Source organism: Piliocolobus tephrosceles, chromosome 2 (assembly GCF_002776525.5).
Source record: "Piliocolobus tephrosceles isolate RC106 chromosome 2, ASM277652v3, whole genome shotgun sequence".
In the NCBI taxonomy this organism is placed as follows: Eukaryota; Metazoa; Chordata; class Mammalia; order Primates; family Cercopithecidae; genus Piliocolobus; species Piliocolobus tephrosceles.
In genome coordinates, this window is record NC_045435.1 from 106,084,464 (window position 1) to 106,108,973 (window position 24,510).

Sequence of the window (24,510 nt, forward strand, 5' to 3'; positions counted from 1 at the left end):
GGTTTATTGGACTTACCACTCCACGTGGTTTGGGAGGCCTCACAATCATGGCAGCAGGTAAAAGGCCCATCTCATATGGTGGCAGACAAGACAAGAGAGCTTGTGCAGGAAACTCCCGTTTTTCAAAACCATCAGATCTCATGAGGCTTATTCACTCTCACAAGAACAGCACAGGAAATACCCACCACCATAATTCAATTGCCTCCCACCAGGTTCCTCCCATGACACATGGGAATTGTGGGTGTTACAATTCAAGATTGTATTGGGTGGGGAAGCCAAACCATAGCAATTATGAACAACTATACACAAAAAAATTGGAAAACCTAGAAGAAATGAATAAATTTTTGGACACATACAAACTATCACCATTGAACCATAAATAAATAGAAAACCTCAACAAACCAATAATGAATAGTGAGATTGAAACCGTAACAAGAAGTCATCCACTAGTGAAAAGACAATGATCTGATGGCTACACTGCTGAATTTTATCAAATATTTAAAGAACTAATAACAGTCCTTCTCAAAATCTTCCAAAAAATTGAAAAGAACACTTCCAAACTCCTTCTATGAGGCCAGCACTATTTAGATTTCAAAACCCAGCACACAACAAAAGAAAACTATAGGACAGGACAACATCACTGATGCACACAGATGAAAAACAGCAAAACACTAACAAAGTGAATTCAACAATACATTAAAAAGATCATTCACCATGATAAAGTGGGATTCATCCCAGGGATGTGAGGATGGCTTAAAACATATGCAAATCAATAAATACGATACATCACATTAACAGAAACAAGAACAAAAAACCATATGATTATTTCAATAGATGAGAGAAAAGCATTTAATAAAATTCAACATCCTGTTATGATACAAACCCTCAACAAGCCATGTATAGAAGGAACACACCTCAAAATAAGAAAGACCATATTTGACAAACTCATAGCTAACATCATACTAAATAGGGAAAAAATGAAGGCCTTTCCTCTAAGATCTGGAACAAGACAAGGATGCCCACTTTCATCACTTTTATTTGACACAATACTGGAAGCCCTAGCTAGAGTAATTAAAAGGAAGAAAAAAAATGACATTCCAATTGAAAAGGTAGAGTCAAATTAGCCTTGTTCACAGATAACATGATCTTATACTTAGAAAAACCTAAAGACTCCACCAAAAAAATGGTTAAAATTTATAAATGAATTCAGTCAGTAGCATTTATATATGCCAACAGCAAACAATCTGAAAGAGAAAGCAATCTCATTTACAATAGCTACAAAGAATATTAAAAAACTAGGAATCAATTTAACCAAAATGGAAGATCTATACAAGGAAAACTGTATTAGTCCATTCTCATTACTATAACGAACTACCTAGGCCGGGCACGGTGGCTTATGCCTGTAATCCCAGAACTTTGGGAGGCTGAGGCGGGTCAGGAGTTCGAGACCAGCCTGGTGAAACCCTGTCTCTACTAAAAATACAAAAAAATTTAGCTTAGCATGGTGGCACACGCCTCAGCTACTTGGGAGGCTGAGGCAGGAGAAATGCTTAAACCTGGGAGGCAGAGGTTTCAGTGAGCTGAGATCGCACCACTGCACTCCAGGCTGGGTGACAGAGCAAGACTCCGTCTCAAAAAAAAAGCAAACAACAACAACAAAAAAGAACTACCTGAGACCATGTAATTTATAAAGAAAACAGGTTTAATTGATTCACAGTTCCACAGGCTATACAGGAAGTATGGCTTCAGGAAATTTACAATCATGGTGGAAGGTGAAGAGGAAGGAGTCATGTCCTACATAGCTGGAGAAGGAGGAAGAGAGAGTGGAGGGGAAAGTGCTAAACACTTTTAAATAACCAGATCTCATGAGAACTCACTCACTATCACAAGAACAGCAAAGGGGAAGTCTACCCCTATGATTAAATCACCTCCCACCAGGCCCGTCCTCCAACACTAGGAATAAAAATTCGATGAGATTTAGGTGGGGATACAGAGCCAAACCATATCAAAAACTATAAAACAATGATGGAAGAAATTGAAGAGGACATAGAAAAAAGATATTCCATGCTCATGGATTGGAAGAATTAATATTGTTAAAATGACATTACTACTCAAATCAATTTATAGATTCAATGCAATCACTATCAAAATACCAAGGAAATTCTTCATAGAAATAGAAAATAAATTCCAAAATTTATATGAAACTGCAAGAGACCCTGGATTGCCAAAGCAATCCTGAGCAAAAAGAACAAAGCTGGAGGCATTACACTACCTGACTTCAAAACCTACTACTATAGTAAACAAATCAGCATGGTACTGGCATTAAAACAGACATGTAGACTAGTGAACCAGATATAAATCCATGTATTTACAGCCAATTCATCTTTGACAGAGGTGCTAAGAACATACAATGGGAAAAGGACAGTCTCTCCAGTGAACAAGATTTTATAATTTTCAAATAGACTATATATATATACATATATAAATTTAGTCTGTATGCTGTCTGTCTACTTTTCAAATGTTTTGAGATTTTCTAACTGGCCTATATGTGATGATGTATTTTCATTTTTGGCCGTCATATGTTTTATATGAAACTATTAGTGCAAACTACTAGTGATATAACCCACATTTTTAAATATCTTTATTTATTTTCCATCAACCTGATCTGTAGACTTTAAGAGAATCATATTAAATGTCTCCTTGCATCTCTTTTCTCTTTTTATTACTGAATATTTCAAATATATACAATAGCACAGAGAAAAATATAACAGACACCTGAGTACCCATCATCCTTCCTTTTCATATCTTAACATTTGTCACATATACTTCTGAAAGTATTGTTTTTATTTTAGCTGTTTATTATGAGTTACACTTACCAAGAGAATAGGGAGTATGAATGTACAGTTTAAATGGTATTAGCTATTAAATAAATACATATGTAATTATGACTTTCCTGCAGAAATAGAAAATTACCAACGTCTATGAAGCCTTTTGGGTATCCCTCCTCAATTGAGCCCTCTCTTTTTTCCCTGAGGTACAACTACCCTGGGTTTTGTCTTCATCATTACCTAACTTTTTTTGAAGGTTTATTGCACATGTATGAATAATAAACATTATACGGTAAGTTTTGCCTGTTTTTGCACTTCATATAAATGGAGGGTACTTTTTGCACTCTTCTGACTTGGTTTTTTTTTTCAACGGAATCTTGCTCTGCTCTGTCACCCAGGCTGGAATGCAGTGGTGCAATCTCGGCTCACTGCCTTCTGGGTTCAAGTGATTCTGCCGCCTTAGCCTCTCGAGTAGCTGGGATTAAAGGTATGTGTCACCACACCCAGCTAATTTTTGTATTTTTAGTAGAGACAGGATTTCACCATGTTGGCCAGGCTGGTACCGAACTCCTGACCTCAAGTGATCCACCCGCCTCGGCTCCCAAAGTGCTGGAATTACAGGCATGAGCCACTGTGCCTGGCCCTGACTTGCCTTTTTCCTCATATGTTTTTGAGATTCTTCCACATCAATGTGTGTAGCTGTAATTAATTCATTTTCATTGCTGTATAATATTACAAATATTAATTTATCATGATTTATGTTCCACATAATTGTTGATAAACATTGGAGTTGTTTTCTGAGTTTTTTCTTTCAACTGGAGAATTTAGTCCTTTTAGATTTATTGGAATTATCAATATATTTGATTTTTTTTAATGGACCAAAGGGTGAGTTGGTAAGTCCTGGCAGTTTGCGCTCCAGAATTTCTCTGCCAATATACTTTCACCATTAGTGTATGTGGATCGCCATTTTCCCACATCTTTAACAACATTTGATCTTATCTGAATTTCTAATATTTGCCATTATTTTGGGTATAAAGTCATATGTTGGTTTAATTTACATTTCTAAGCTAACTGGGAAGGTTGAACACCAATATTGTACTTATTTTAAGAAATACAGCTGATGTTGTGTGGATGTGTATATGTAATTATTTTCTGAACTACTTGAGAGTAGGCTGCAATATATCATACCTCTTTACCATCTTAAACTGTGTATTTACTGTGAATGACAATATCTATTTATATGACAGCAGGATAGCTATCAAATTATGGGAATTTAACATTGACATAATACTTTAATCTACTGTCTATATTACAGTTTTGTCAATTGTCTCAATGTTGTTTTTTATGACATTTTTTTCCAGGAAAGCATTTGGTCCAGGATTGCATATTGCATTTGGTTGTCACATCTCCTTGAATTTGAAATAGTTCACCAGCCTTTCTTCGTCATTGTTGACATTAATATTTTTGAAGAATATGGGCTAGTTATTTATAATAGAATGCCTCAATTTGAATTTGTGTGAGTCATCCCTTTTTAACTGAGTTTCCTCAGGAGAACTAAGCCCTGGAGCATACATTGTATAGAATGAATTAACCTCTCTCCTACGTATCTAGGATGAAAAATTGAGAAAACAGTCACTCAAGTCATTTTCTGTAAGGCTTACATTTGTCATGAAACACTGGGCGAGAATGTTTCATGGTTTCTTCTAAATTTAGTTCAGATTATACATCACAGACCAGACTACTAAATAAGTGGCATTGCATCCTTCTCAAAATACCACATCTGGGCCAGGCATGGTGGCTTATGCTTGTAATCCGAGCAGTTTGGGAGGCTCAATTTGGCAGGAGAATTGCTTGAGCCCAAGAGTTCGAGACAAGCCTGGGCAAGTGAGACCTCATCTCTATGAAAAAGTTAAAAAATAAAGTGGGACGATTGCTTGAGCCTGGAAGGTCAAGGCTGCAATGAGCCGTGGTTACTCCACTGCCCTTCTGCCTGGGGGATGGGAGTGGGACTCTGTCCCAAAAAAATCACATCTGGTGGCACAAAACGTCATTTGTTCCTCATTGATGTTAATTTTGATCATGCAATTGAGGTGTTTTCTAGTTTCTCCACAATATAGTTACTGCTTTCCCCTTTGCGACTAATACATAGACTTGAGAGAAACTTTTTGAGTTCATACAATTATTCAGTTTCCCCTCAAACTTTCCTTTTTTCTAGTCATTCATGAAGGATCCACATTCACTAATAATTGCCCAAACCAGTGATTACCATGATGGTTGCAAAATGGCAAAATATGAAGAGATTACATGCAATACAGCACAGAAAGACAGTGATGTAGAAAATAGAAAATATCTGGAAGGTAGCATGTGATCTATCATGTATCCAGTCAGAATTCCTGAAGGAGAGAATAGGGAGGAGGAAGGAAAAATAATACTAGGAGAGAGAATGGTTAAGAGTATTTCAAAATGCATGAAAGACACTTGTCTCAGATTTAGGAAGTCTAAGAATATCAAGTAAGACAAATAAAGAGATATCCACACCCAGACACATCGTAGTTAAATTACAAACTTCAAACAGAAAGAGAGCATCTTAACAAGAGCCAGATAGGAAAGATACGTCAGCACCAATTCCAGGCCTGTGGAGGCTCTAGAGGTAAATGCTATTCTGCTTTTTGAGATAATAAATTCTTTGCTTTCAAAAATGTACTTATAGTTTTATTATGTGCATTGGTTTCCCAGGATTGTCTTAACAAATACCAGAAACAAAATAATTTTATTTTCTCATAATTTTGGGTCTGAAATTTAGGTGTTGGCAGAACCATGATGTATCTGAAGCATCTAAGGATGCTTTTCTTGACTTGTGGCACTTCTTGACTTCTGGCAGCATAACTCCAATCCCTGCTTTCATCATAACCTGTTCATCTTTCTTATGTGTTTGTCTTTTCCTTTTCTAATAAAGACATAAGTTGTATGGGATTACAGTCCACCCTGATGACCTCATCTTAACTTGATTACATCTGCAAATGCGCCATTTCCAAATAAGGTTGCATTCACAGATGCTGCAACACATATGTTAGGGGAGCAAAATTCAACTCATAACATCATCCTAAGCACTATAGTCTGGTTTTACCTATTTTTGAAGTTTTGATTTCACATAAATAGAATCATATTTTGGACTTGTATTCTTTTGGACTTGTTTTATGTTAATATTAGGTTTTGTGATCTATTCACATGGTAGTGTGGGGTTCGGTTGTATTCATTTTCATTGTGTTGTAGTATAGTTGTATCACTATGCCACAACTTATTTATCCATCAATATTTGATAAGATTTGGGTTGTTTTACAGTTTTTTACTCTTACAGACACTGTTGCTAAGAATATTCTGTACCACTATGCTGGTGCACATATACAAGAATTTCTTTAAAAGATGTATGTAGAAGAAAAACTGCTGGGGCATAGAGTTTGCATACCTTTAACTTTACTAAAATGCTAAACTAACTTTCAAACTTTTGTACACAATTCACAGACCGTCAGCGATGTGTAGAATTTCCTTTGTTTCACATCCTTGCCAACCTTTGATATTGTCAGAATTTTTATTTTTGTCAATTTGATGGGTGCTCAAAGCTACTTCATACTGGTTTTAATTTGCATTTCCTTGATGACTACTGACAGTTAATATTTTGTCATATGTTTGTTGATCATTTGGAGTTTCCACTTCGTGAAGTTCTAGACTTTTTCCCATTTTAAAAATTTGTATTTCATTTTTTTCTTACTAATTTTTAGGAGTTCCTTATATTTTCTGAATAGAAGTACTTTTTAGTTAGTTGTATGTGTTGCAAATATCTTCTACTCTGTGGCTTGTATTTTCACTTTTATAATGGCAGATGATGAACTAAGTTTTTAATTTTAACGTAGTCTTACTTATTAATACTCAAAAAATACTTCGTTCTCTTTGTGTCTTGGCTATGAAAACTTTCCCCATTCCAAAATCATGAAGGCATTCTCCTCACTTCTTAGAGCTTTTTGGTTTGTCATTTATGATTGAGTCTTTTTTTTTTTTTTTTTTTTTGAGACGCAGTCTCGCTCTGCCGCCCAGGCTGGAGTGCAGTGGCAGGATCTCAGCTTACTGCAAGCTCCGCCTCCCGGGTTCATGCCATTCTCCTGCCTCAGCCTCCCGAGTAGCTGGGACTACAGGCGCCCGCCACCTCGCCCGGCTAGTTTTTTGTATTTTTTTTTTTTAGTAGAGACGGGATTTCACCGTGTTAGCCAGGATGGTCTCGATCTCCTGACCTCGTGATCTGCCCATCTCGGCCTCCCAAAGTGCTGGGATTACAGGCTTGAGCCACCGCGCCCGGCCAATTGATTGAGTCTTTATTACTCCTGCAACTGGTGTTTGTGTTTAGTACAAGATAGAGATGCAATTTTACTTTTTTCCATGTGGCTACTCAGTAGGCTCACCACCAAATATCTGTAGAGTGTGTTTTCAAATATCTGTAGAGTGTGTTTGGGCTCTGTTCTGTTAATCAATCTACTTATCCTTTCCTACACCAATACTTAACATAGCTTTAACTACAGTCATTTTGTAATAAATAAGTCCTGCTATTGAGTAAAGCAAATCTTTCCTCTTCTTTTATAAAGTGTTTGGCTATTCTTTATCCTATATATTTTTTTCATTAATTTTAGAATTAGCTTGTCAAGATTCACAAAATAAGTTGAGATCATATATATATATATTTTGAGATATATATATATATTTTGAGATATATATATATATTTTGAGATATATATATATATATTTTGAGATATAGATATATATATATATATTTTGAGACAGTGACTTACTCTGTTGCCCAGGCTGGAGTGCAGTGGCATGATCTTGTCTCATTGCAACTCTGCCTCCTAGGTTCAAGTGATTCTCCTGCCTCAGCCTCCCGAGTAGCTGGGATTACAGGTGTGTACCACCATACCTGGCTAATTTTTGTATTTTTAGTAGAGACAGGGTTTCATCATATTGGCCAGGCTGGTCTTGAACTCCTGACCTCAGGTGATCTGCCCACCTTGGCCTCTGAAAGTGCTGGGATTGCAGGTGTAAGCTGCTGCATCCCGCAGAGATTCTATATATTTTTACATTAATCTTAAAAATTATCTTGTCAAGATTCACAAAAACAAGTTGAGAGTATTGGCTTTTAATTGAGTCTAAATTAAATTAATTGGAGAACATTTACATATTTAAATATTGAGTGTTCTGCTTAATGGGATGATATTTTTTCATTTATTTAGGACTTATAACCTATATAAAATAAATTATGTATAATAAATTATTATATCCATTAATAAAATTGTATAGTTTTCTCCATCAATGTCTCAAAAATTCTTTGTAAGATTTGTTTTTAGGTATTCTGTATGCTTAATGCTATTATAAATAACTTTTTTTTTTTTTTTGAGACGGAGTCTCACTCTGTTGCCCAGACTGGAGTGCAGTGGTACTATCTCGGCTCACTGCAAGCTCTATCTCTTGGGTTCACGCCATTCTCCTGCCTCAGCCTCCCGAGTAGCTGGGACTACAGGTGCCCGCCACCACACCCGGCTAATTTTTTGGCTTTTTTAGTAGAGACGGGGTTTCACCATGTTAGCCAAGATGGTCTCGATCTCCTGACCTCATGATCCGCCCACCTCAGCCTCCCAAAGTGCTGGGATTACAGGCTTGAGCCACCGCACCTGGCCAATAGCTATTGTTCAAGGCATATAGAAATATAGCCATTTATTTCTGTAAACTGATTTTATTTCCAGTAATTCTACTAAACTCTCCTACTTATTTTAAAATTACCTGTAGATGGTTTTAGAATTTTTACATCACAGTTATATCACGTGTAGGTATCAAATTTAGTTTCTTCCTTCCAGAACATTAACACTTTTTTGTGCTTTATTATGCTAGCTAAAATCCTCATACAATGTGGAATTGTAGTGGTGACAGTGGGTAACTTAGTCCATTTGTGTTGCTATACAGGAATATCTGATGCTGGATAATTTATAAATAAAAGAGATTTATTTGGCTTATGGTTTTTCAGACTGTACAAGAAGCATGGTGTCAGCATTCGTTTGTGGTGAGGGTCTCAGGAAGCTTCCACTCATGGAAGGCAAAGGGGAGTGGGGATCTCATGGTCAGAGAGGAATAAAGAGAGAGGGAAGGGAGGTGCTTGGCTCTTTTTTTTTTTTTTTTATTTTTATTTTTTTCCCTTTAAAAATATTTTATTTTTTATTATTATTATTATTTTATTATTATTATTATACTTTAAGTTCTAGGGTACATGTGCATAATGTGCAGGTTTGTTACATATGTATACTTGTGCCATGTTGGAGTGCTGCACCCATCAACTCGTCAGCATCCATCAACTCGTCATTTATTGGCTCTTTTTAACAATTAGTTATGGTGGTAATGAGTAGTGACAACTTACCCCTTCAAGAATGACATCAAGTCATTAATGAGGAATCTGCTCCCGGAATCCAAATACCCTCCACCAGGCCCCACCTCTAACATTCGAGGCCAAATTTCAACATGAGATCTGATGAGATGTCAAACATCCAAACTACATCAGTGGTCATATTTGTTTTGTTCTTGATTTCAAAGAGAAAGCTTTCAAGGGTTTTATTATGCATAATTTTGCAGCAGCTTATTGTTTATTTGTTTGTAAACATCCATTACTAGGTGTTATTAATCAGGGTTCTCTAGAGGGACAGGACTAATAGGATAAATTCATATATGAAAGGGAGTTTAGCTGGGTGCAGTGGCTCACGCCTGTAATCCCAGCACTTTGGGAGGCTGAGGCGGGCGGATCACGAGGTCAGGAGATCGAGACCATCCTGGCTAACATGGTGAAACCCTGTCTCTACTAAAAATACAAAAAAATAGCGAGGCGAGGTGGTGGGCGCCTGTAGTCCCAGCTTCTCGGGAGGCTGAGGCAGGAGAATGGCGTGAACCCAGGAGGCAGACCTTGCAGTGAGCGGAGATCAAGGCACTGCACTCCAGCCTGGGCGACAGAGCAAGACTCTGGCTAAAAAAAAACAAAGAACAAACAAACAAACAAAAAAGATAGGGAGTTTATTAAGTAGTACTGACTCACATGATCACAAGGTGAAGTCCCACAATAGGCTGTCTGCAAGCTGAGGAGCAGTCTGAGTCCAAAAACTCAAAAGTAGGGAAGCTGACAGTGCAGTCTTCAGTCAGTTACCAAAGGCCTGAGGGCTCCTGGCAAACCACTGGTGTAGGTCCAAAAACTGAAGAACTTGAAGTCTGATGTTTGAGGGCAGAAAGCATCCAGATTGGGAGAAAGATGGAGGCCAGAAGACTTAGCCAGTCTAGTCCTTCCATGTTCCTCTGCCTGCTTTTATCCTGGCAGTACTGGCAACTGTGCCCACCCAGATTGACGGTGGGTCCGCCTCTCCCAGTCCACTGATTCAAATGTTAATCTCCTTTGGAAACACCCTCATAGACACTCCCAGAAACAATAGTTTGCATCCTTCAATCCAATCAAGTTGACACTCAGTATTAACCATCACACTAGGTTAAAGAGATTCTCTTCTATTCTTAGTCAGCATGAGTATAATCACGCCTGAATGTTAGATTTTCCAAAGAGCCTTTTTTCTTCACTTAGGTAGAAGATCAAATGCTTTTTCTCTTTTATTCTGCTAATAGGGTGAATTATTTAGTTGATTTCTTAAGTTAAAACAATCTTGCATTTTTGGAATTAAAGCCAGCTTAGATATAATATATTTTTCATATATTAATGGATCTGGTTTGCTAATATTTAATTTATGGCTTTTATATCTATTTTATGTTATATAAGATGTCATTATTTTATATGTCACTGTGAAAGAACAAAAATACTACCAATGAAACTATGACACAATACTTTTTCACCTTGATTTTTAATTTTATGTTTATGGAAATAATTTTTGACTTATTTCAAGATAGGTTTTATTACATATCACTCTTATACACAGAAAAATATGTAAGTAAGGAAAATTGGTTGAGATATTCCTAAAACATCTTCACAGCACCCATCATAACTATATTACATTAAATTTAAAATTACACCTTAGTCTAGGTCAATTGCTGTATTTCAACAAATTGAAGGCTCCACCAATTGCCTCAGGTGAAGACATACTCCTCTAATGTGAATTTGCTGTAGCATCTGTCATTGTGAAGACTAAAATTATTTTCTCAAATTCTTATTTTATTTTATTTTATTTTATTTTATTGAGACAGAGTCTTGCCCTGTCGCCCAGGCTGGAGTGCAATGGCGCAATCTCGGCTCACTGCAACCTCCGCCTCCCGAGTTCAAGTGATCCTCTTGCCTCAACCTCCTGAGTAGCTGGGATTATAGGCGCGCACCACCACACCCGGCTAATTTTTTGCATCTTTAGTAGAGAGGGGGTTTCACCATGTTGGCAAGGCTGGGCTCAAACTCCTGACCTCGTGATCTGCCTGCCTTAGCCTCCCAAAGTGCTGGGATTACAGGTGTGAGCCAACGTGCCTGGCCCTCAAATTCTTAATGTACACATATTTTTAGAATCTTATTTTAGATTCTCTCTTGTTCTATCTATGAATGCTGTGTGTTTCTTTTTCAAACTTTACCTTATCTCTAACGATTGTTGGGGAGAGGTGGTATGGGCTCTAGAGTGAGTGAGATATTCTAGGAATGGGGGCTCATCATAACTTCAGAGAGGTTCCATCTATACTGGGCACTAACCTATCTCTCAGGACTAAAGAGGCTCCACACTCATTGCTTTGGTTTGGAACCTAAGTCCTCTGCTGCTCAGCATTAGGTAAATGGGCTGCTCAGCATTCGATAAACTGTCTGCGCTTTCTGTGGATTCCCCAAAATCACCTTGCTGTTTTCTACAGACCTCCTCCAGCTCCCCATGTATGTTACCTTTGACTTGAAGTACCTTTTGAGCTACTTCTGCACATCTATTAATTTGGAGCTCTGATTTCCTCCTTCAGTAAGCTCCCTTGCCTCCTATATTTCAGAGGTTTTTATACGCTTTTGAGACTGACACAACCATCCCCTACTGTTATTCTAGGCTTTTGTGGGTTTATTAATAGTATTTTTCTATTTATAGAAATCTGGGTGGGATGTGGAGTTAGAATGTACATTCATGTTTAAGTACTTCTAACAGCATTCAACAATCTTTATGTCGGGGTAATTTAAAATTTATATTAGGTGTATTTTTAAACTTTTCTATAATATATATACATTAATTATATTTTTAACTATAAAAGTAAATAAAGTATTCTCGTATAAAATCAAAAACGAACATTTCTCTTTTGACCCCTACCTGCAATCCCACTTCTCAGAGTTAACCACTGTGTAGATGATAATTTCACAATCATGGTACTATTGACATATAAGCCAGATAATTCTTTGTTATGGGGAGCTGTCCTATCCATTGTGAGATGTTTAGCATCATCCCTGACCCCACACCAACTAGATATTATTAGCAACTGCCAAGTTGTGACAAACAAACATATCTTCAGACATCATCAAGTGTCTCTGGGGGGCAAGATGATCTGTGGTTGGAAACTACTGGTCTAGCTTTATGAATTTGTAAACAAACAAACATGTCACATCGGGGCCTATCATGGGGGGGAGGGGGGAGGGATTGCATTGGGAGTTATACCTGATATAAATGACAAATTGATGGGTGCTGACGAGTTGATGGGTGCAGCACACCAACATGGCACAAGTATACATATGTAACAAACCTGCACGTTATGCACATGTACCCTAGAACTTAAAGTATAATAAAAAAAAAAGTTAAATAGGAAAATAATTCATTATACTGAAATAGTACATAGTAAAACCTGCTGGCTTATGAGACTTTAAAGTCAGCATTTCCAAAAGTATAGTCTTTGAACACTAGCTTGATGCCAAAGTGTTACGTAAAAAAACAATGTGGTCAGGTAAACTTGGGTAACACTGAGTTAACAAAATTAAACCATTTTCTTTCTTACATGACTACTCTGAAACTTTAACTTTCTACCTTGCCTTGTGAATCTCCAGAAGGGAGATGTAGTTGTACTGTTTCCCAAGTTTATATGACTACAGAATCTTTATTTCATGGAGCATTTCATGGGACTAATGTTTTGTGGAAATCCACTGGGCACTGGGAGACTTTACACTGATCCTTTAAATGTAAGAAAGTCCATGGCAGTTTTTAACCAAATATAAAGTTGAAACAATAAACCACCAACAACAAAAACCAGAACTATGTGAAGCAGGTTTTTAAACAAATATAAAGCTGAAACAATAAAAAACAACACAGAAAGATTTTATCTTTTATCTCCCTACTCTGTCCTAACCACACTAAGGAAAATCAAACCATGTGGTTTAGCAGATGAATGAGACAGAAGCAAACAGACTGGCAGGCCCACTTGTCATACAGAAGGTATATGACTCTTTCACTGGTGGGCCAGGTATTTAAGGAATGCCACAGGCTGTTGCCAAAGGATTCAAAGATACTAATAACATATTAGAAGAGGCTTATCTCATAAAAGGCCATAATAGTTCATACTTCCCCCTCCTCAAGATTCCAGGCCACCTATCTTTTTCTCTGTCTTTGTTTGGAAGAGGTAGATAAAGTTACTATTAATATTTTCATCAGAATTATAATGGCGCAAATGGTAATTTTATAACCTTCATTGTCTTTCCAATCATTCAATGGAATTTTTTAAATATTAAAAGAAGAATCTTTATTAGAGAAAGACAAATAAATAAAAATCTTTTATAATGTTTCCATCAGATTTGTAGCCACTGTTCATTTGTGGTAGCTCTGAGGCATTTGTTGTTGTTGTTGCTAGACCCGATTCAGACTGGACTACAGGGAGTGGGGTAGAGGTGTATCGCAAATAGACGCTATGTATTCATATGAGGGTAGCCTGAGGTCAGTGGGTGCTCTGCAGTATGAAAGGAAGTAGGGATATAAATAAGCACATTTATGTCTTCCTGTCCTTTCCTTTCCTCATGAAGGAAATAAAAAGATGAAAGTAGGCTGAAAAAAACCCCAAAAGCTGAAGATATAAGATGTACCAGGGAATATTCTTGTTATCGCTGCATAATTTCCAAGCTGATTATTCAATGTTTAGAATTATGAGAAATAGAAACCAATGGAAAAGAGGCAAATATATAAATTCACATGTTTCATTCCATGGAAGGAGGCCAGGAAGAGTGAAGTCAGTTTCATTTTTATCTAAATAATCTCAATTTCCGTTTTCTAAAGAAAAGCAGCATTATGAGAAGAGGAGCCTGTGTTACACATATTTATTCTTATGTATATTGTCACCAGAGGGCACTAGTAAATGTTTATGAAAGCAAAAACTCCAAAATTTACGGGAGATGGAGTGCAAAGCTGTAAGTATAAATCCTAGTTGTCTATTAGCCACTCTATACTTTTTATTTTTATATCTATAAATTGAAATACTTACAACTATCCCTAAATGGAGATCTATAAGCTGAAAATTTTGTAACTACTCTAAATGAAGGATTCAATTTTCTAATCAAATCTATGTTTTAAATTCAGAGTAATCAAAAAGAGGAACCGACTAGACACAGCCAAGAAGAGCTTCCCCCACTGGGGGACCAGACCAGCAAGAAAACTGGCACACTCCAAGCAGATTATTGAAAGGAAGGCATTGAATGTGAACAGAGGATGATACAGATGGTAGACTGAAGGACAAAGAAGCTGGGAACCCTGCATTGGGTTACTGAGCACTAGATCTCGTTTCTGATCCTGAGTAGCTCCTGGGGAAAATGCGAGTTAAATAGGTATGGAGTTGGCCCATTCTCACCAAAGACCTCCGGAATCCTAGCTGCAGGAGACTTTATGGCCCCATGGACATTTGAGCTGGCAGGGAGAGCTGCTTGGAGAGTTGGCAGGAACAGGAGTCCAGCCTGCATGGAGCTCACATAGTTTGGCTCAGGAATAGCTACAGTAGAGCATGGACAGGGACACCCATCCCCCAAGGCTTGCCATGCTCCTTCAGGTAGCTTTGGCCTTTGTTGCTTGTTGGACCTGGACAGAACAGGTCTATCTTGCCACATGGGACAGAGCCAGTCTGATTTGGGTGTCCCTTGTCTGCTGGTCTCTCCCAGGGTTCATGCAAGGCTGCACTCACTTACAGCACAGCCTCAGATGCCTAACTGGGGTGCTTCTCAGTGGCCACCACCATAGCTTGTTTGCTGGTAGACACTGCCTAACCATGAGAGAGCTTTTGCAGATGGACCCAGCCAGTGTGCATCTGCTTGCAGCCTCCCCCCAATACTTTGCTGGTGTATGCACATGCGTGTGTGAACTGCACTGCTGCTGTCCTACAACTAGCACATGCATGTGCACAGTCCACCACCCTGCTGCTGCCCTGCTGTTGTCTGCATGTGCTTTGACCTTATTGCCACCCCTCAACAATGAGGTGCTTTTGCAGGCACCCCCCACATCAGAGTGGTGTTGCCAGCAGCAACATCTCAGATCTTTTAGCACAGAAGGTACTTAACCTCAAGGAGCCAGGAAAAAAAGCTGTGGGCGTGGTCTTAGCCCCCAGGGTTGGAGCACACAGCCTACGAATGCTGAGCTGAGCCTTGGCCCACTGAAATTATTAAGAAATAAAGTCAGTGAACTAAACCCAACTGATACCACAGTCAAACCCTCAAAGGCATCAAAGGATATAAGAGCAAAAAGCCCCATTGGAAGAATGTCAACTTCAAAGATTAAGGAAACATCAGCTCACACAGATGAGAAGAAACCAGCACAAGATCTCTGGAAACTCAAAAAGCCAGTGTCTTCTTACCTCCAAATGACTGCACTAGCTTCCTAGCAATGGTTCTTAACCAGAATTAAATGGCTGAAATGACAGACATAGAATTCAAAATCTGGATAGCAATGAAGATCATCGAAATTCAGGAGAAAGTTGAAACCCAATCTAAGGAATCTAAGAAATACAGTAAAAGGATTCAAGAGCTGAAAGACAAGATAGCCATTTTAGGAAATAATCAAATTGATTTGATAAAGCTGAAAAACTCACTACAATAATTTCTTAATACAATTAGAAGTATTAGTGCAAAAGTAATTGCGGTTTTTGTCATTACTTTTAAATGACAAAAACCACAATTACTTTTGCACCAACGTAATATTAACAGCAGAATAGACTAAACTGAGGAAAGAATCCCATAGCCTGAATACCAGTTCTTTCAATCAACTCTGTCATTTAAAAACACAGAAAAAAGAATTTTAAAAAATGAACACAATCTCTGAGAAATATGAGATTTTGTAAAGAGACCAAACCTACGACTTATTGGCATCCCTGAAAGAGAAGGAGAGAGAGCAAGCAATTTGGAAAACATACTTTCTTATTAACCATGAAAATTTCCCCAGCCTTGCTAGATATGTTGACATTCAAATTCAGGAAATTCAGAGAACCCATCAAGATACTATCCAAGATGACCATCCCCAAGGAAATGGTCATCAGATTCTACAAGGTCAAAGTAAAAGGAAAAATATTAAAGGCAGCTAGAGAGAGGGGGCAGATCACCTTCAAAGAAAACCCCATCAGACTACCAGCAGACTTTTAGCAGAAACTCTACAAGCCATAAAAGATTGGGGACGTATATTTAGCATCCTTAAGGATAATCAATTCCAACCAAGAATTTCATATCCAGCCAAACTAAGGAGAAATAAAATAATTTTCAGACAAGCAAATGCTAAGGGAATTCATCACCCCTAAACTTGCCTTATAAGAGGTTCTTAAAGGAATACTAAACATGGAAACAAAAAGACCATTACTGCCAGCACAAAAACAAACTTAAGTACATAGACCATTGACACTATAAAGCAACTATAATCAAGTCTATATAGAAACCAAAACCAACATAATAGGATCAAATCGACATCATGTCAATATTAACCTTAATTATAAACAGGATAAATGTCCCACTTAAAAGGCACAGAGTGGCAAGTTGGATGAAGCAGCATGGACCAACTGTATGCTGTCTTCAAGAGACCCATCTCACATGCAATGAAACCCATAGGCTCAAAGTAAAGAGATGGAGGAAGATCTATCAAGCAAATGAAAACAGAAAAGATCAGGAGTTGCTATTTTTATTTCAGACAAATAGACTTTAAACCAATAATAATAAAAAAGGCCAAAGAAGGGCATAGCATAATGATAAAAATTTCAACTCAACAAGAAGACTTAACTATCTTAAGTGTTATGCATCCAACACTGGAGCATCCAGATTCATAAATCAAGTTCTTAGAGACCTACGAAGAGATTTAGATAACCACACAATAATAGTAGGAGACTTAATCACCCCAGTGACAGTATTAGATCAGTAAGGCAGAAAATTTCAAAGATATTTGAGATCTAAAACAGATATATTGGGACCTAAACTCATCTGTTGTAAACAGGGTTAAGAGGAAAGTTTACAGCACTAATCACCTAATCACCCACATCAAAAAAGGAAGATCTCAAATTAACAACCTAGCATCACCTAGAGGAACTAGAAAAACAAGAGGAAACTGATCCCAAAGCTAGTAGGAGAAAAGAAATAACCAAAATCAGAGCTGAACTGAATGAAATGGAGACATAAAAATCCATACAAAGACCAATGAAACCAACAGTTGGTTCTTGAAAGGATAAGATTGATAGACTACTAGCTAGATTAATGAAAAACAGGTAAGATCCAAATAAATGCAATCAGAAATGACAAAGGGGACATTACCACTGACCCTATAGAAGCAAAAAAACCCTTGGAAACTATTAGGAACACCTCTATGCACATAAACTAGAAAACCTAGAAGAAATGAATACATTCCTAGAAATGTACAGCCTCCTAAGATTGAACCAAGAAGGAATTGAAACCCTGGACAGATCAATAAGGCATTATGAAATTGAATCAGTAATAAAAATCCTACCAACCAGAAAAGGTCCTACACTAGATGGATTCACAGCTGAATTCTACCAGACATAGAAAGAAGAGCTGGTACCAATTCAACTGAAACTATTCCAAATAATTGAGGAGGAGGGTCCCCTCCCTAATGCATTCTATTAGGCCAGCATCATGCTGATACCAAAGCCTGGTAGAGACACAGCAAAAAAAGAAAACTTTAGGTGAGTATTCCTGATAAACATAGACGCAGACATTCTCAACAAAATACTAGTAAACCAAGTCCAGAAGCACATCAAAATGCTAGTCCACCATGATCAAGCAGGCTTTATTCCTGGAATGCAAGGTTGGTTTAACATACCCAAATCAATAAATGTGATTAATCACATAAACAGAACTAAAAACAAAAAAAAAGATCATCTTAGTAAATGCAGAAATGGCTTTTGATAAAATTCAACATTCTTTCGTGTTAAAAATCCTCAATAACTAGGTATACCTCAAAATGAGCCATCTATGACCAACCCACAACTGACATCATACTGAATGGGCAAAATCTAGAAACATTCTCTTTGAGAACTGGAACAAGGCAGAGATGCCCACTTTCACTATTCCTATTTAACATAGTACCAGATTCCTAGCCAGAGCAATCAGGCAAGAGAAAGAAATAAAAGGCATCCAAACATGAAGAGAGAAAGCCAAACTACTTTGTTTACAGGTGATATGATTCTATGCTTAGAAAACACCATAGTCTCTGCCCTAAGGCTCCTAGATCTGACAAAGAACTTCAGCAAAGTTTCAAGATACAAAGTCATGATACAAAAATCTGTAGCATTTCTATACATGAATAACATCCCAACTGAGTGCCGAGTAAAGAACACAATCCTATTAACAATGGCCACAAAAAGAATAAAATACTTAGAAATATAGCTAGCCAGAGAAGTGAAGTATCTCTACAATGAGAATTACAAAACACTGCTGAAAGAAATCAGAGACAACACAAACAAATAAAAAAAATTCCATATCATGGACAGGAAGATTCAATATTGTTAAAATGGTTATACTTCCTGATATAGTTTGGCTGTGTCCCCACCCAAATCTCATCTTGAATTGTAGCTTGCTTAATTCCCATGTATTGTGGGAGGAACCTGGTGAGAGATAATTACATCATGGGGGCAGTTTCTCTCAGACTGTTCTCATGGTAGTGAATAAGTCTCATGAGATCTGATGGTTTTGTAAGGGATTTCCCCTTTCACATGGCTCTTATTCACTCTTGCCTGTTGTGTGTAAGATATGCCTTTTGCTTTCCACTGTGATTATAAGGCCTCCCAAGCCACATGGAACTGTGAGTCCATTGAACCTCTTTTTCTTTGTAAATTACCCAGTCTTAGGTATGTCTTTATCAGCAGCATGAAAATGAACTAATACAGTAAATTGGTACCAGGAGTGGAGTGCTGCTGTAAAGATACCTGAAAATGTGAGAGTGACTTTGGAACTGTGTAACAAGAAGAGGTTGGAACAGTGTGAGGGGCTCAGAAGAAGAAAAGACAATGTGGGAAAGTTTGGAACTCCCTAGAGACTTGTTGAATGGCTTTGACCAAAATGCTGATAATGACATGGACAATGAAATCCAGGCTGAGATAGTCTCAGATGGTGATGAGGAACTTGTTGGGAACTGGAATAAAGATGACTCTTGCTATGTTTTAGCAAAGAGACTAGTGACCTTTTGCACCTGCCATAGAGATTTGTGAAACTTTGAACTTGAGGGAGATGATTTAGGGTATCTGGTGGAAGAAATTTCTAAGCAGTAAAACATTCAAGAGGTGATCTGAGTGCTGTGAAAAGCATTCAGTTTTAAAAGGGAAATCATACAAGTTTGGAAAATTTGTAGTCTGATGATGTGGAGGAAAAGAAAAACCTATTTTCTGAGGAGAAATTCAAGCCAGCTATAGAAATTTGCATAGGTAATGAGGAGCCAAATGTTAATCACCAAGACAACGGGGAAAATGTCTCCAGGGCATGTCATAGGGCATTCATGGTCTGCCCTATCATCATAGGCCTGGAGGCCTAGGAGGATAAAATGGTTTCCTTGGCCAAGCCGGGGGCCCCCCTGGTATGTGCAGCCTAAGGACTTCATACCCTGCATCCCAGCCACTCTAGCCATGCCTAAAAGGGGCCAAGGTACAGCTCGGTCCGTGGCTTCAGAAGACGCAAGCCCCAAGTCTTGGCAGCTTCCATGTGGTGTTGAGCCTGTGGGTGCACAGAGGTCGAGAATTGAGATTTGGGAATCTCTGCCTAGATTTCAGAGGATGTATAGAAATGCTTGGATGTCCAGGCAGAAGTTTGCTGCAGGGGTGGGGCCCTCATGGAGAACCTCTGCTAGGGCAATGCAGAAGGGAAATGTGAGCTTGAAGCCCCCACACAGAGTCCCCACTGGGGCACTGGCTAGCACAGCTGTGAGAAGAGGGCCACCATCCTCCGGACTCCAGAATGGTAGATCCACTGACAGCTTGCATCATGCGCCTGGAAAAGCCACTGACACTCGAAGTCAGCCCATAAAAGCAGCTGGGAGGGAGGCCGTACCCTGCAAAGTCACAGGGGCAGAGCTGCCCAAGACCATGGGAACCCACCTCTTGTATCTGCATGACCCAGATGTGAGACATGGAGTCAAAGGAGATCATTTTGGACTTTAAGATTTTATTGCCCCACTGAATTTCAGACTGCATGAGGCCTTTAACCCCTTTGTTTTGGCCAATTTCTCCCATTTGGAATGAGTGTATTTATTCAATGCCTGTACCCCCATTTTATCTAGGAAGTAACTGAACTTGCCTTTGATTTTATAGGCTCACAGGTGGAAGGGACTTGCCTTGTTTCAGATGAGACTTTGGACTGTGGACTTTTGAGTAAATACTGAAATGAGTTAAGGCTTTGGGGGACTGTTGGGAAAGCATGATGGGCTTTGAAATGTGAGGGCATGAGATTTAGGAGGGGCCAGCAGTGGAATGATATGGTTTAGTTGTGTACCCACCCAAATCTCATCTTGAATTGTAGCTCCCATAATTCCCATGTGTTGTGGGAAGGACTCAGTGATAGATAATTGAATCATGGGGGCAGATTTTTCCATACTGTTCTTGTGGTAGTGAATAAGTCTCAAAAGATCTAACAGTTTTATAACTGGTTTCCCCCTTTGCTTGGCTCTCATTTTCTCTTGCTGCTGCCATGTAAGACTTGCCTTTGGCCTTCTCCCATAATTGTGAGGCCTCTCTAGCCGTGTAGAACTCTGAGTCCATTAAACCTCTTTTTCTTTATAAATTACTCAGTCTCAGATATGTCTTTATCAGTAGAATGAAAATGGACTAATACATTGTCCAAAGCAATGTACAGTTCAATGCTATTCCTATTAGACTACCAATGACATTTTTTACAGAATTAGAAAAAACTATTCCAAAATACATAGAACCAAAAAAGAGCCTGAATAGCCAAAGCAATTCCAAGAAAAAAAAAAAACAAAAAACCACGAAAAACCAAAAAACAAAACTAAAACCAAAGGCATCATACTCCCTGATATCAAAGTATACTATAAAGCTACAGTAATCATAACAGCATGGTAATGGTACAAAAACAGAGGCATATACCAAAGAAACAAGTATGAGGACCCAGAAATAAAGCTATGTACCTACAATGATCTGATCTTTGACAGAAGTGACAACAATAAGCAATGGAGAAAGGAGTTCCTAGTCAATAAATGCTGGGATAACAGGCTAGCCATATGCAGAAGATAAAAACGGGACCCCTTCCTTACATTATATATAAAAATTAACTCAAGATGGATTAAAGACTTAAATGTAAAACATAAAGCTGTAAAAACTCTAGAAGAAAACCTAGGAAATACCATTCTGGACATAGATCCTTGCAAAGATTTCATGATAAAGACTCCAAAAGCAATTGCAACAAAACCAAAAATTGACAAGTGGGACCTAATTAAACTAAAGAGTTTTTGTACAGCAAAAGAAACTATTAATAAAATAAACAGATAACCTACAGAATGGGAGAAAATATTTGCAAACTATTCCTCTGACAAAGGTATAATATTCAGAATCCATAAGGAACTTAAACAAATCAACAAGCCAAAAAATAATGGGGCCAGGCACTGTGGCTCACGCCTGTAATCCCAGCACTTTGGGAGGCCAAGGCAGGCAGATCACAAGGTCACGAGATCGAGACCATCCTGACTAACATGGTGAAACCCCGTCTCTACTAAAAATACAAAAAATTAGCCTGGTATGGTGGCATGCGCCTGTAGTCCCAGCTACTTGGGAGGCTGAGGAAGGAGAATGGCATGAACCCAGGAGGTGGAGCTTGCAATGAGCCGAGATTGCACCACTGCTCTCCACCCTGGCAGAATGAGACTCCATCTCAAAAAAAAAAAAAAAAAAAAAAAGGGCAAAGGACACGGACAGACATTTCTCAAAAGACATACATGTGGCCAACCATATGAAAAAATGCTCAACATCACTAATCATCAGAGAAATGAAAATCAGAACCACAGTGAGATACCATCTTACACCAGTCAGAATGGCTATTACTAAAAAGTCAAAAAATTACAGATGTTGGTGGGTTTGCAGTGAAATGGGGAAGTTTATACACTACTAGTGAGAATGTAAATTAGTTCCTAGCCACTTTGGAAAGCAGTTTGGTGAATTTTCAAAGAGCTCAAAGTAGAATTACCATTTGACCCAACAATCCAATATTTGGGTATATACCCAAAGGAATATAAACTGTTCTGCCAAAAAGACACAGGCATGTGCTTATTGCAGCACTATGCACAAAAGTACAGGCATGGAATCCACCTAGATGCCCATCATTGGGGGACTGGATAAAGAAAATGTGGTACATATGCACCATGGAATGCTACACAGCCATAAAAAAGAACAAAATCACATCATTTGCAAGATGCAGCTAGAGGCAATTATCCTAACAAATTAACACAAGAAGTGTTATCATCCCTGCTCCTACTCCGGGCTGTGGGGTCAGTGTGGATATTCAGTCATGAAGTCAAGGTAGGGACTTCTCCTGTGACGTGGCCGGCAAGACTGTTTGTGTTGCGAGGGCTGGACTTCCAGGTGATTTTACAACAAGATGCTGCTCTCCACAGGGATGCTTATGTTGTCAGTCATACAAGTCTACACCATCTTGACTGTCCAGCTCTTTGCATTCTTAAACCTACTGCCTGTGGAAGCAGACATTTCAGCATATAACTTTGAAAATACATCTCAGACATTTGATGACCTTCCTGCAAGATTTGGTTATAGACTTCCAGCTGAAGGTTTAAAGGGTTTTTTGATTAACTCAAAACCAGAGAATGCGTGTAAACCCATAGTGCCTCAACCAGTAAAAGACAATTCATCTGGCACTTTCATTGTGTTAATCAGAAGACTTGATTGTAATTTTGATACAAAGGTTTTAAATGCACAGAGAGCAGAATACAAAGCAGCCATAGTTCATGATGTTGATTCTGTTGACCTCAGCATGGAATCCAACGACATTGAGGTACTAAAGACAACTGACATTCCATCTGTCTTTATTGGTGAATCATCAGCTAATTCTCTGAAAGATGAATTCACAACTAAGATAAGGGGGCCACCTTATCTTAGTTCCAGAATTTAGTCTTCCCTTGGGATGCTACCTAATTGCCTTCCTTATCATAGTGGGCATCTGTCTCATCTTTATAGTCATTTTCATGTTTTTGGCTATTACAAATAAAGCTTACATGGACATTTGTTTTATGGAAATATGCTTTCATTTCTATTGGATCACAAAATTTTTCCAGGATAGACATAGAGCTAGAAGAAACAGACTTCATAAAGATCAACTTAAGATTACATAAATTCAAGAAAGGAGATGAGTATGATGTATGTGCCATTTGTTCAGATGAGCAGGAAGATGGAGACAAGCTCAGAATCCTTCCCTGTTCCCATGCTTATCACTGCAAGTGTGTAGACCCTTGACTAACTAAAAACCAAAAAAACCTGTCCGGTGTGCAAGCAAAAAGTTCCTTCTCAAGGCAATTCAGACTCTGACACAGATGGTAGTCAAGAATAAAATGAAGTGACAGAACATACTCCTTTAGTTAGACCTTTAGCTTCTGTCAGTGCCCAGTCATTTGGGGCTTTGTCAGAATCCTGCTTACATCAGAACATGACCAAATCTTCAGACTATGAGGAAGATGACAATGAAGATACCAATAGTAGTGATGAGGAAAACGAAACTAATGAACATAATGTTGTGGTCCAGTTGCAGCCTAATGGTGAATGGGATTACAACATAGCAAATACTGTTTGACTTTCAGAAGATGATTGGTTTATTTCCCTTTAAAATGTTTAGGTATATACTTTAGTTTAATTTTTTTACTCCCTTCAAAGATTTCCATAGAAATAACTTATTTTTTAGTATTCTACAATTTAATAAAATTGCTGAAAAAGGACTTTTGATCTGGTGTTTATCTGCAAGAGTGTACTTCTTCACTGATAATAGTAGACTGGTGCTGTAACTCAAGCATCATTTCAGCTCTTCTTTTGGAATGAAAGTATAGCCAAAACAACAACAACAACAAAAAGTCCTCAGTATAGCTTTCAATTAAGACCTAGATCACAGTATTTAAGTGTTTTGCATTTTATATGTGAGGTCAGTGCTACAGCTACCTAGCATGAAATAACGCAGCTTCTACCTCCGTAAAGTTACCTAGAGTTTTTG

At 38.2% G+C, this 24,510-nt stretch overlaps 1 pseudogene; it reads left to right on the top strand.

Annotated features, from left to right (window-relative positions):
* The first annotated feature begins 22,896 nt into the window (after positions 1–22,896).
* On the top strand, positions 22,897–24,099 carry LOC111521423 (annotated as a pseudogene).
* The last annotated feature ends 411 nt before the right edge of the window (positions 24,100–24,510 follow it).